The sequence below is a fragment of the Gymnogyps californianus genome, chromosome 25 (genome assembly GCF_018139145.2).
Source record: "Gymnogyps californianus isolate 813 chromosome 25, ASM1813914v2, whole genome shotgun sequence".
Lineage (NCBI taxonomy): Eukaryota > Metazoa > Chordata > Aves > Accipitriformes > Cathartidae > Gymnogyps > Gymnogyps californianus.
The window spans coordinates 5,600,917-5,613,737 of record NC_059495.1 but is presented as its reverse complement, the minus strand read 5'-3'; the positions used below and the strand labels follow the sequence as shown (position 1 = coordinate 5,613,737).

Below are 12,821 nucleotides of genomic sequence, written 5' to 3'. Positions count from 1 at the left end.
CAGGTGTCTGAGATGATGGATGTCTGCATCTGAGCGTGTTGTCTAGTCCCCCTTTGTAGTCACTGGAGAGCAATGGGCCTTTTTAGGGTGCAATTCATCCTAGTCTGAGGCAGATGTCTAAAATAGGTCAGACAGATTGTGTCCTAGCAGTGACTTTTTCTCTCCATTTGCTATAAAACGGGGTCCAAATGGCTAGCTCGCGTGTCGAGGTGATAAATCCCAACCCAAGCGTTTAGAGGAAGCCATAGGATCAAAATAGGAAATATCTAACATTGATCAGGGTGTGGTCTTAGAGCCAGGCATGGGTATTAAGCAGCAAGAATGCACCTGATGCTTCACCACGCAGAAACGGGGAAAGAAATGGGTTTTTTGGTGGTTTTTTTTTTTTTTGGATCCTGGGTCGATTTGCGTCTCATCCCTCTAACTTCCAGGAGACTCAGCTAAGCAATTCTGCATGTGGCTTGTCAGTAGGTGCCTCACCCAGCAACCTGCAAGTTCATTAGTATTCTTTTTAGCGCTAACGAAATGTCCAAGCTGCATCTTTTCTGCATGAGAGGCTGAAATGCCTTAGCAGTAAGGGAGGAAAAAAAGAAAAATCAGACTCCAGCGCTATGGAGACCACCCAGAGCGGGCCCCTTCTGCCAGCAAAGCGCTGTTTGTGTCAGTGTGGCAAAACCACAGGAGAAAAACAAACAAACAAACCCGAAAAACCCTCCTAAAAGTGGTCGGAAGAGAATTTTATCTTTATAATTGCATCTGCAATGGGTCCTCTGCCAACGTGGCAGTTTGAGCTGAGGATCTTCCCGCCCCAGCACAGCCGTTGCTGCAGAAATCCATAGGACTGAACATCTGCAGGTAAAGAGGCAGCGTTGAGGGTTAGGGTAGGGATGCTCCGCTTTCTCCTGCCCCTCCTATAGGAAGCTATAGGGCTGCTTGGCTTTGCTTCGTGTGTTGGGTGCAAACTCCTTTTCTGGCTGGGGCGGTGAGTGCCAAAAAGGCAAGGCAGCGCGAGGGCCGTGGCTGTGCCCTGCCTGCCTAAGAGGCTTTCATTGATTTTTATTTTCTTCAATGGAAGCAGAACTGACATCCATTAACCAGCCTCCTGGCCTCTCCAGAGCAAGGGATGGAGGCAGCAAAGGCTTTATTGCTAATTTTTTTTCTCTTAGGCTCGTGTGTTTCTCTCCCGTTGCTCTTTGCTAATGCTCAGCAGCTCTGGCTGCAGCCTGGGAGATGTAGAGGGGTTTGAGAGCGGAGCAGAAGAAATATGAGGTGGAAATGAAGCTCCTCTAATCTGACTTATCCCCAGTGTGTATCTGTGTTTTGGGAGGCCCCCTATTTATTTAACCAGCTTAGACGTCCACAGATAGCTCTGCGAAATAGCCGTGGGGGAAGATGGATGGGAGAAGCTGTCTCTTCTGGCTTCATTTGGCAGCTCTGATGCTTTCGCTGCCGGTCTGCGAAGTTCTCCCTTAGGGACGGAGCACGGCCAGGCTGTGAATAGCAGGGTACGGAGTGAGCTCTTGGGGGTGTTAGCAGGGCACTGGGAAACGGGGTGCTGCTCTGCTAAAGGGCTCCAGTCGAAAGGGTTTCTTTCCTCTCTGTCTTGGTTTGGTTTAAGAGAGAGGCTGCCAGGGCTGGAGGTGAGAGGGGCTTGAGGCTGGGGGGCAGCGAGAGGCAGGATTTCGCTGCAGAGGTGCCCGAGATGCTGGTGGCTTCGTCGCCAGCTTTGTCTGCATCCTTCCCGTCCCCCAGGAATGATCCTGAATCTCTGTGCAGTTCTTCAGGAAAAAAAACTTTTCCATTTCTCAGGATCTGTGGCAGGTAGAAGAGAGCAAAAACCATTTATGGTTGAAAATGGACTTTTTAAATGGAAGTTTTGCAAAATAAATAATGTATATTTAACATTGTATATCTATATATGATGTAGATTTATGAAGCTTTTGTATATTTTATATACACACATTTGATGTTAGATATTTAATGTCTCCTGAATTCTCAGCAGAATATTTTGCTCAATGTTTCGTTTATTTACTTTTTCACCCCTTACTTATGGTGTTCTTGTTTCTCATCGCTAGCTGTCACTGTGCAGCTCTTCAATAACTGTGTTTTGTATTCAGTTGCAGAGTTTTCTTTGGGGGGTTGGTTTTTAATATACTGTTTATGAAGAAGCCTGATTTTTGGGAACGATGTGTGTTTGCAGCAGAACGTTTCTGCAGCGAAAGGGAAGGTCTCAGACAAACAAAGGAACACACAAACAAGAGGGGAAAAAGAAGATTGTTGGGCCTTTTTGGACAGTGAATACTGCAGAAATACCTTTGACATTTTCCCAGACTTATTAGACAGGTCCCAGGTGACTCTGGTACCCAGTTTCCAAATGTCTCTGCCTGGACTGGACCTCAGCTGCTGATTTAATGGCAAACCTCTTGTTGCTATACCAGCCGTGCTGCGCCGTTCCCTACTGGAAAAGCAGCCTAGGCTCTGGTTTTTAATGAAGGAGTTGTTAATGCTGTGGTGGGTGTAAAAGCTCCTGCCTTTATTAGGGAAGGACAGGAGCTTCCTCACTCCCTCGCCCATCCCCGTGTGCTTGAAAGATGCTCGCAGTCCCCGTGCACGCCATGCATCGATCCCGCTCCAGTTCTGGATGCTGGTGCAGTAAAGTTAATTAACTCGATCAAAGCATCTCTCCTGTAGATCAGGATCCTTGTCAGGATGCTGTGTCCTTGGCTTTCTGGGTGGTGGGTTTTGTTGTTCATCTCGCCCTCGCAGCTGCTCCAGCAACTTGGTGGGACGTGCTGTCGTAGCCGGCACGGGGCTGACAGGAGCACTGGGATCGTGTGTCCTGAGCTGGGAAAAATTCGGATGATGGAAATGGAAGGACTGGGAGCTGTGGGCTTCATGCTTGATCACTTTCCTGGTTAGTACATTAAAAAAAAAAAAAGGCATTAAAGAAAGAATATTTGATTTAAAGAGTACCTGGATGCCGAAACCGTCTCTGTTCGTTTTCCTTCCTTTAGCACAAACTTTGTAAAATTTTTATGAAGCATTAACGGATCAGAGATTTTTTTTTTTTTCTTAAGCAAATTTTATGAGGTGAAGGTAACCCCCCCCAAGTCCAGCCCAGTTTAGCACTCTTGAGAAACGTAGGACATGGAGTGCTTTGGGGTAGTTCCCTGAGCCATGGCTTGCGGGAAGGGAGCACGGGAGTGGGAAGGGAGGGAAGGGCTCATTCCCATCCTGGTGCGTGCAGTGGCGGTGTGGTTGGCCCTGGAAGGGGAGAAGCTGCTGGGAAGGATGGGCAGGAGGTGCAGGATATGTTGAAGAAGCGGAGGGACGCAAATGTGGATATTCAGCTCAGTGTCGTGAACTAACCCTGAAGTTGAGAACACTTGCGATTCGCTTCTCAGCTCGTGGTGAAGGATGTTTGAAAGTTAACGAATGTCAGGGGGAGAAAGAGTGAAACGTAGCACGCCGGCCATCCTCACCTGGCTCTCCCTTCAGCGCGCTGGCAACGCGCTTGCAGGCAATAACTTGGTCAGAAGTGATGGATAAGAGGTTTCTTTCATTTCTTTTTTATTTTGTTTAAATCTGCTGCGTTGAATGCTGTACTCCTCCTTTGGAGGAGGAAGGCTAACCTGGCATCGGAGCAAAAACTCAGAGGTTGTGGTTTCTCTGTCCAGCTCTGCCAAGGATTTCCAGGCAAGGCTGATGGTAGAGAGCTTATTTTACAACGGTGCCTCAAGCCATATCCCTTCAAGAGTTAGCTGGGTAAGGGGAGCAAACAAGCCCTGGCAGCAGCCCTGCAGAAAAGCATGGAAAACATCCAGCTCCGAGGAGCTTAATGGGAAGTTATTAGCCTGAATATCCTCCTTATTGTGGAGGCCGGGCTGCCTTATCATCCTGACAGCCCCGAGTAATTGATGTCCCTTCAGAAAGAAGCCGAGCTGAGGTTTTGTGGTTTGGTGGGAGGCTTTGCTTTGCTTGACCTTCCAGTTGAGGAGCAGCTGGGGATTGTAACACCGTCGGTGCAGCTCCGGGAGCCTGAGCACGGGGCACCAGCCGGGAGCCAGGAGACGTGGGCAGGGAGGGAATAGCGGAGGATGGATAGAAGGCAACTGAGGACACAGACGGCTCGTGATGGCATTCATAGCTGGGGTTGCCATTTGGTCCTGCATCGAAGCCTGTGCTCAAGTCCCGTGGCAGAGCAAGGGATGGGGAGCGTTTCGGCACCGCTAGTGCTTGCTCAGGCTGGGGGGACAGCCCATGGGGCTTGCTGACTTTACTGAATCAATAGTCCGATGGAGCTTGCCACCCCAGGAAATTCAGAGCCTGGCCAAGGATGAGTTGATTACGGGTTAAAGAATATCTTCAGGTACCATAGGTAATGGGACGTAAACCTGCTGCTACTGCCATGATGCCGAGAACATCTGTAGAGGGCTGGCAGGGGGCTGTTCCAGCTGCTGCTTTGGACTTCTTTTTCAAAGAAAGTTTCATGGACTGCTACAGAAATGGTCAAGATTTGCATCTGCAGTTCTGGTAGGGTTTTCACATGCATAAGGTGTGCTTTGGTGGCAGGAATGAAAAATACATGCCTCAAATGTTAACTCTTTCTGCGCTGGTCCCCATATGGCTCCTCGTTAGACTAGCCTGTCTCATGTATTTTTTTTCTGAACTTTCTTGAAATATGCAGTAGCAATCAAGGCAATTAACTATAATTGCAGAGAGACTACCTTGCGAAGGCGGGACGCAGAAATAGGCAGGTAATTACAATGAGTTATAAATGGATGGTTATTTACATCAGGAGTGATGCACAGGGATTTAGTTATCGGAAGTGTGAGCTGGTGGTTGCAGCCAAGGACAGTTATCCGGGGTCATTCCTCCGAGACCCTTGCATGCCTAGGCACCTCTCTGGTGCTCACCTTCTTCCTCTGTAACACGGGGAATACGTACTCACCATCTCGGGATCATTAGCAAGCTGTTAGGGTCTTTGAGAGCGCTCTGCTATCTTCAAATAAAACATAAAAGATTATTTAATTAGGCATATATCTGAAGAGACATGGACTTTCAGGGCAAGCCATTAGATCTGATTTCCGACTCGAGCGATGCCTTGCCGGCATCCTGCTGGCTGCCGGTCGCAGCCTGCTGCTGAGCGGCTCCGGGGTGGGCTGACAGTGAGTAGCTGCGCTCTCGTGAGCGAGCAGCACCCAGAGTCGACCCGTGCTGCTGATCTGACCGGTGGCTTTCTCCTGGTTGCAATGTCCTGGCCCTTCGTAGTTGTAGAGGAGTTGCCCGCCTTGCTGATATATGGGAAGAAAATATACCTTTTAGGTTTTCTTTCCTTTTGGGGAGTTCATGGGGCAGAAAGATGCAAACTACCTCTCCGTTGCTACGTCTGCTCTAGGCAGGGTAATGCATCTGTTACAAGGGCCAGCCATGTATAGCTATGTGCTGTGCTTTCCTAGGGTTGACAGGAACATCGAGTTACCCCGCTGCCACTTCTCTCTGGAGGAGCACTTTGTAGACATCATGCTCTACTCTGAAATGATTTTTTTTTTTTAAACTAGATTTGAAAACGCTGTTATGAATAAAGGAGACGCCTTTCCCGTAGTAGCGACAAGCATCCTGAGAGAGTAGCCATTAAGGCAAGCAGCTCGGAGGAGCGGCGTAGTTGGTCTCATTTCAGGAGACAAGGTACTTTGGTGGCAGGACATCTTGTGAGTTGTGTAGATTTCCTGGCCCTGGTCTCCCCAGAGAGGCTTAAAACTTTTAGTGCCCTCTTGCTTCGATGTACTTAGCAACAAAGAGATTTCAATTATTTAAAGATACAGGAAGACATGAAAGCCATTAGGAAGGGACCTGGTGCTCCCCGGAGATGTTGCAGTCTTCCCCATGCTTCCCCTAGACAGCTTGCAGGGCTGTCAGCAAACACCAGCACCGACACAGGGGAGAGGAGGCGTGTGGGATGAAGCATGGATGATAACTACTTTGGCTTGAAGTCAGAGTGGGTTTTCAAGTGGCCCCAAAGTTTCGTTTTGGAATCGGTCGGCTGGGTGCAATGAGGGGCAGCTTGCAGCTTGGCGTGGACCCCAAAAAAAAGGAGAAGAGCAAAGCCCATGCAAAGCAGGGTGATAGCAAAAGAGGAGACTGGGCAGCAGGGTGCAGGAGGGTCAAGACGTGGTATCACTTGTGTTCGTTGCTGCTCCTTGACTAGAGGTAGGACTTGATTCCCGAGGACAGGCAGTCCAGCGCCTTCGGGCATGCGATGGGCGGTGAAGGTCTTCCTTTCAGCTCCTCCTCGAAGGAGAGTTGAGCCTGTGTGACACCCACACGCGCACCAGAAGGAGATAGCCTCAGCTGAACGCATTTCTTGTGCTTCATTGACACGTCATCCTGGTACGAGCCTGAATTTATGTGATGCCTGTTAAACTGCGGAGGAATCTCAAACCTCGTGCGAAGCAAGGCATTAGATACTGTCAGGTTCGTATAGGCAAATGCGGAGCTGTGATGTGCTCGGAAATGACTCGTACTCTGTCTTACACGTTGAAATCCATTTTAACAAGACAGACAGCAGGTCAGGACAACGTTAGCCTTTCCTGTTGCGTCTCCAGGTCTGGTGGAGTTTGTTTCTATTCCTGCAGCTCCTAGTTATGGTCGGAAAGGACTACAGCCTAGGCTCGGCATGCCTTCCCTGCTGATTGCCTGGTGATTCACACTGGGGAAACAAGATCTAAACCCAGCACCCTCTCGGTCACCAGGTCCTGCCGACAAAAAGGGCTTTGTTGCCTGTGACACAGCTCCATCTGTGATACTTGTCACCATTTTGCATTTTACCGTGATTAAAGCAAGCCAGGGAGATTTCAACTAAATGGCTTCTTTTTTTTTTTTTTTTTTTTTTTTTTTTTTTTACGAGGGAGGGCTGGCTTAGAGGAAGGTCTTTTAGGAAGCTGTTTCATGCATAGAGGGGAATTTCTGATCAGAGAGAGATCTTGGCGGTTTATGATGAGGTTAATCTCACCTACTTCAGCCCTATAAAACTTAGTCATGTAATCAACCTCTGCAGGGATTTTAGAGGAGCAAGCAGCTCGTTTTTCGGAGGGTTTCTATGGCAGTTTAGAGATGCCCTTCTTGCGGAGTAGAGGAAGAGTAGTCTGCTAGCTTGGGTACAGAGGACTAGGCACCTAGGGCTAGGCGAGACAGAGTCCTTCCCAGCCCCTCTGTTATAGCATGGGTTTAAGGGTGATCTGAGCACAAAGAAAGGCTAGCTCAGATGGCCAGGGGAGTTTCGGGCAGGCTGCCTTCCAGCCTGACCGCAGGAAAGCCTGGCTGCTGCGGCAGAGCTTGCTGTATCTTGCGCCGAAGCTGTAATTAGCTCAATCACAAAGCCGGCGGCTGTGATTTAAAACTGTACGTTAATGCATGTTCTCCACAGAGCACGTTGGGTTTGTTGTTCTCGTGAGCGTGGTGGCGGGTCACGCTGCTGCAATAAGCCCTGTCGTTAAGACAAGACTAAAACCAAAGTTTTTGACTGCTTACCACGTTCCAGATAGTTGTTTTTTATTTCTGCTGGCAAAGGTGGTACTTTTAGTGTCTTCCAGATTTCACCATTGTTCTTTTGTAAGTTCTTCCTTCGTGTCTTTCTGTTGGCTGTCCTAAATTGCCGTGCAGGTGGCATCAGGTTATTAAATACTGGGACTTTCACTCCAGAGGTGGTCATGTTTCACTGATGAGGAAAGCAGCTCGCTTTTATATCGGCTTGTGTTGTTGGATCCGTCGTGATGGAAGGTGATGCACAAATCGCAAATGGGTTTAAGGACAATTTTAACTGAAATTTAAGGTATCACGGTCAGCATAGTAGGGAGCAGGGAACTCCCTGGCTGGGCTGAGGACACACGAAGGAGGTACGGTGGGTGACCAGCAGGCCTTCTCCAACTGCAGAGTCTCTTCTTCACACAGAGCAAGTGCGTTTGATTTATTACAACTGTGACTGAAAATAGTCCTGGAGCAGTAGGAGAATTAAAAACATGCGTGGCATGTATATGATACAGAATAACTAATCTTTCCTGACATTTACTGTCAATCATGGGTAAGGAGAAGATAACTAACTCTGCCTCTCATGTTCTGTGGTCTACAGTCTTCAGTCATGAAGATAAATGTCAGGCATCAGCTGTCCTTTAGTGCAACCATATACTGGCAGGCAGCAACGTTTCAAGAAATTCTTACGCTGGAAGGTGAGTCTTTGTGGAGCCCAGATAAAGCATCCAAAATCCTGGGGACTTTGTGTGCAAAGGTTTTGGTCCCAAAAGAGAGGGGCCCCAAGTGTCCCCTGCCCCAGGAGCTGCCACGGTGGCCTTGGTGGCCGTGGTGATGTCCCCATGAGCCAGATGGAGCTTGGAGGAAGCCCTTGTGCCGCTCTGATTTCCCTGAAGTGTTTATGTCCTACATAGATCAGCCTTTGTAGTCAGTCGGACATGGGATCTCTCTTCTCGTGGCAGCCGGATCAAATTCCACGTGCATTTTTACTGAAGAAATAATAATGCCTTTTTAGGCCATCTGAAATCATTTCCCCATTCACACCAGAGCTCTCAAGTTATTCGGGGGAAAGGGAAAGCATGGAAAATCAAGACAAAAATGGCTTTTTATTTTCGAGTGTGTCATTTGAAATGAGGGGGGACAAACATGCAGTTCTTGGCGTTTTAAATTGAACTGCTTAACTCGGAGTTATTTTGGAAGGAGTGTTAAGTGAAGGAGGTTCAAGTTCAGTCACCAATCTGGGAAAAAAACATTTTGGGGCTAGTCTGAAGAGATTGGTTTTTCTTTGGGGGGGGGGTGGGGGGGTGAAGGAAGCATCTACCCAGCTATATCGTCCATGCAAAAAGAGCCAGAGAAAGGACATGAGGACCAGAGGGGACAGAAACAAGGATGTGTTTAACGGTGCAGGGAAGGAGCACGGCTGCTTTAGGCGCCTGGGCATTTTGGGAAACTGCTTATTGACATTTACAAACACTATTTCCCTCATAGAGGTGCCTACAAGGGCAGAGTTAGCATTACTATTATTAATAATAAATAACAGTAGTACGGTAAAATGTGTACTTATATCCTGTGTCGTTCAGTGCATCTCCCCATGCTTTACAGAGGAAAAATTGTAAGCACATGTGAGAAGGGTAAATATGAGACAGGGAGGCAGGGACTCGTAGGGAGATGAGGTGGAGATCCGGAGGTTCATCTTTTTCCTCCTCTTGTCCTTCTTCTTCTTGGCTTTTACATTATAATTATATAATTCCCAGTTAACCAGGATCCGAGTGTTCTTTAGGGCTCACTGAGGTTGGTCATTTCTGCATGCAGAGTAAGTCCAGGGCGGGTGAAGAAGTGGAAGAAAAGGTCGTGTAACGTTCCTGTCATACAAAAATCTGCTGGTGAGGCAGGAGAGCGCGGGGCTATCGCATTGCGAGCTACAAATAGAGCTGTTACCGTGCCATCAGATAGCTGCCGGACATCGATAGCGCTTTATCAATGGGATAAAGATAAATGTGAAGATAAGAGAGTCGGTTTTGCCTTCAAATCCACTTGCGGTTACCAAAAGGGTTTGTCTTCACGTTGATTTCTTCATTCTGCTCCTGTGGTAAATGCCAAGTCTTGAAATCTTATTTATGGTGAAGCTAATGAAAAAATGTCCAACGGAGCCAGTTCTTCACCCAAAGGATATGAAGATCTTCTTTGCTGTCTTAATTAAGTGAGGTAACAGGGAGACTTCTGAAGCCACTTGACAGTGTTTGGATGGCTAATTCTCTCCAGCATTGAATTAAAAATTAGGAGCATTTAATAAGCAGGGTTAGGTGCCCCCTGCGTTATGGTTTCAGCAAGATGCACTTAAGCTCAGCCTTTCTGGGTGTTTTTGAAAGTCTGACTCATATTTCCCAGCACTTCTCGGCAGCTGTGAGGGCATGAAACTTTTTTAGATGGGAGATAAGATTCTTGTTGTAATCACATGATTCAGGGAGCTGGCGCTTTAAGGGAAAGCGTGCTAAAAATAACCAGAAATGGTGACAAGATAGTAGCAATTTTGGCTTTTTGTACCGTGAAGGGCTGGTTGCCAGCCCTACAGCAAGGAGTCAAGGGCTTCAGCCTGCAGCGCGGCTCCAAAATGTCATTACCCCCGTGACAATTTTGGAGTAAAAATAAAAGAGGGGAAAGGATGGGGAGCAGAAAAGATGGAATGAAAGCGAGAGCAAATAGCGAGAAGAATGGGAAAGGGTAAATATTGCAAAATTTAAAAGAAGGGGGCGAGGGAAGCAGGGCACAGCAGGTCTTGTACTAGTGCTGCATGGGCTAGGATGGTGTTAGAGGAAGACAAAAGGAGCGAGACAGAGTGAGAAGCACGACGACTTCAATTTGTAGGCAAAGACTGTTAAGGGGGGGGGGGAAGGAAAAAAAGGTGATTTGGGTTCTTTTATTCATTACTAACCATAAAAGGCCCAGACTGTGTTGCCAATGGCTTTAAAATCCAGGACCCTATTAAACCTTCCTTGATAGTAACTCAGCACTTGGAAACAGAGTCAAAGAAGGAGCGAACGTGTGCGGGCGAGAGGGAGGAGGGATGGGGGAGCCAGCTGAATCGAGGGGAGACTCAGGGCGAAGATCTCGCCTTTCTTCTGGCAGTGCTTTTGGGGGGATCAAGTGGCTCAGGCTGCCTGTTTTGCCTGGAGAAGCCCGATGGGACTGGCAGCATCCCGATGCCCCTTGCAAAGGAATCGCCTGGGCTGCTGCTCCCCAGAAAAGGGCGCTGCCCCCCATTCCCAGGTATTAAATCAGGATTTATGCCTGCTGCTCACAAACCAGCTGCAGCTCGGGGGAGGCTGCGCTGAATGCGAGATGAGATGGGGGAGATCAGCAGATAAATGCGATGGATAAAGCCAGCAGCAAAAGGTTCTTTGGATTAAGTCCCTTTATGATAAGTAGCAGGCACGTTGCTGTCTAGTTTGAGGTTCACACCGGGGTAAGGAGAGGCACTGGCTGCACTGGCCGGCCGCTTTGCAGCCAAGCAAGATCAGATCCGGGCAGTCCCTAGGTGGGACTGGGAACGCACTGGGGGAAATGGGTAATTTCCCTCTCTTCTGCCTCCAGTATCACCGATGGTCCCCCTGGCCCCCGTACATCCCCCGGGACTGTCCTTCCCCGTGTGCTGCCGCAGGCGTCTCGTTGCCAGCCTGCAAACCCTGCCCCGCGTCCAGCTCGGGGGAGAGTTGTAATTAAAAGAGCTGTTCTCCGAGACCCAACGACTTATTGATTTTGTGTGTGTGTGTCTGTGCGGGTGTGTGCTCCTTTCTCCTCAGGGGAAATAGAAGAAACCATTCATTTTTAAGCGAGACTGGGACGTGACACGCAGGTCTGTGCCGTACCACGTCCTCTGCTCCCTTTGACACGTGCGGAGCGGTGCAGCAGGGCGAGGAAATAGCTCCCTCGGGAGATGCTCGCCAGGCAGCCGAGGGGGATCTCAGCCCCCCGAGGACGTCCCTTCCCTGCTGGGGTTTTGGTTCGGAAAGGCAGTGGTTGAAATACGGAGTAGCCTGCTCCGTGCCTTGTACCGAGGATTTCCAGGCAGGCAGCCACAGGTTTGGGGAGCCTCTGCAGCCCCACTAGAGATGTCGCTTGGCTAGGAAAGGGGGAGAAGGAAACGGGTGCTCTCTCCCTGTTTGAGCATCCCTCCTCTGAGCCGACCCGGGATAAATGGAGAGGCGCAGGGAGCTGCCGTGGTTTGCTCCGGTTCGTGAAGCGGGTAATCAGCCCTTTTTATGAAGTCGGACTCCAACCTCTTTGAATTTCACCCTGTGTTCTCCCTGTTGCAGAATAGAAACAGCTGATAAAGGTCTTATCTGGTTGCTATGCTTGAGGGAATCGGTGCTGCCGGAGGAGCGTGGCTGTGACCAAAGCCTCGTTGGGGATGCAGCGTGCTGAGCGTGGCTGGGGGATGGAGGCCAGAGCAGGGGCAGAGCGCGAGGTGACAACCAGAGAGGCATTGCTGAAATAGCCAAGAGGGACGGTGCAAGGAGAAATGGCTTTTGGGGTGAGCTGCCTTCCCTATGGAGTTTGGGAATTGCCTCCTGTAGATGCACACCTTTGCCTTTCCCAGAAGGATGCGGTGTGTTTGCAGATTGTTTCTTTGTTTGCTTTAAAAGAAAGATGACAAAATGCAAGATTAAGCCGAAGAAATACGTGGTTCTGTCATCACTTTCCCTTCCTAATGGAAATACAGAGGATCCTGCATAGTAACTAATCATTCAGTGGGGAGGAGTAAGATAGTTAATGTGGCAAAAATACTCATCTCGGTGACTTGTCTGGGAGAGACCAGGCAGCTTCATGCTTAGTTATCGATATGAGAAGTGGAAGGAGATGCTGGCAGCTTTGCCGTTTCCGTGGTGAGGAGAACATCAGGGCGGGCGGATTTGGGCATTTGGGTCGCTGAAAAAAACCCTGTAGCAGAATAGAGAGATCCTCGGGACCTCTCCCTCCTTATAATTGTAAGGAGAACCAAAAAAACCGCTCTAGTCCACAAGGTCTCACCCTAAATCAGACATTTCTGAAGGGGCTGAAAGGAGAGGAAGGAATCTCATTAGCCACCCTTTGAAAGCTTAATTTCAGGCGAGCCTGCCAAAGCGCCGGTTGCCCCTCAGATGGGAAGCGTTAGCGAGTTCCGACGGCAGCTTTCCGTGTTTAGAGCCGAACAGCCTCGGAGAATATCTTTAAGTATTATTTGAGGATTTGGCCTGCTGGAACTGGGCAAGCTACAAAATCCAGATATTGTTGTACTTGGCAGGAGCATCGCGCTC

General features: G+C 48.9%; 1 protein-coding gene across 1 annotated transcript in view; it reads left to right on the top strand.

Annotated features, from left to right (window-relative positions):
* The window catches only part of LOC127025772 (protein CEPU-1-like), a 325,388-nt gene that overhangs the window by 227,888 nt on the left and 84,679 nt on the right, over positions 1–12,821 (top strand). The gene's annotated exons all lie outside the window — the stretch shown is intronic.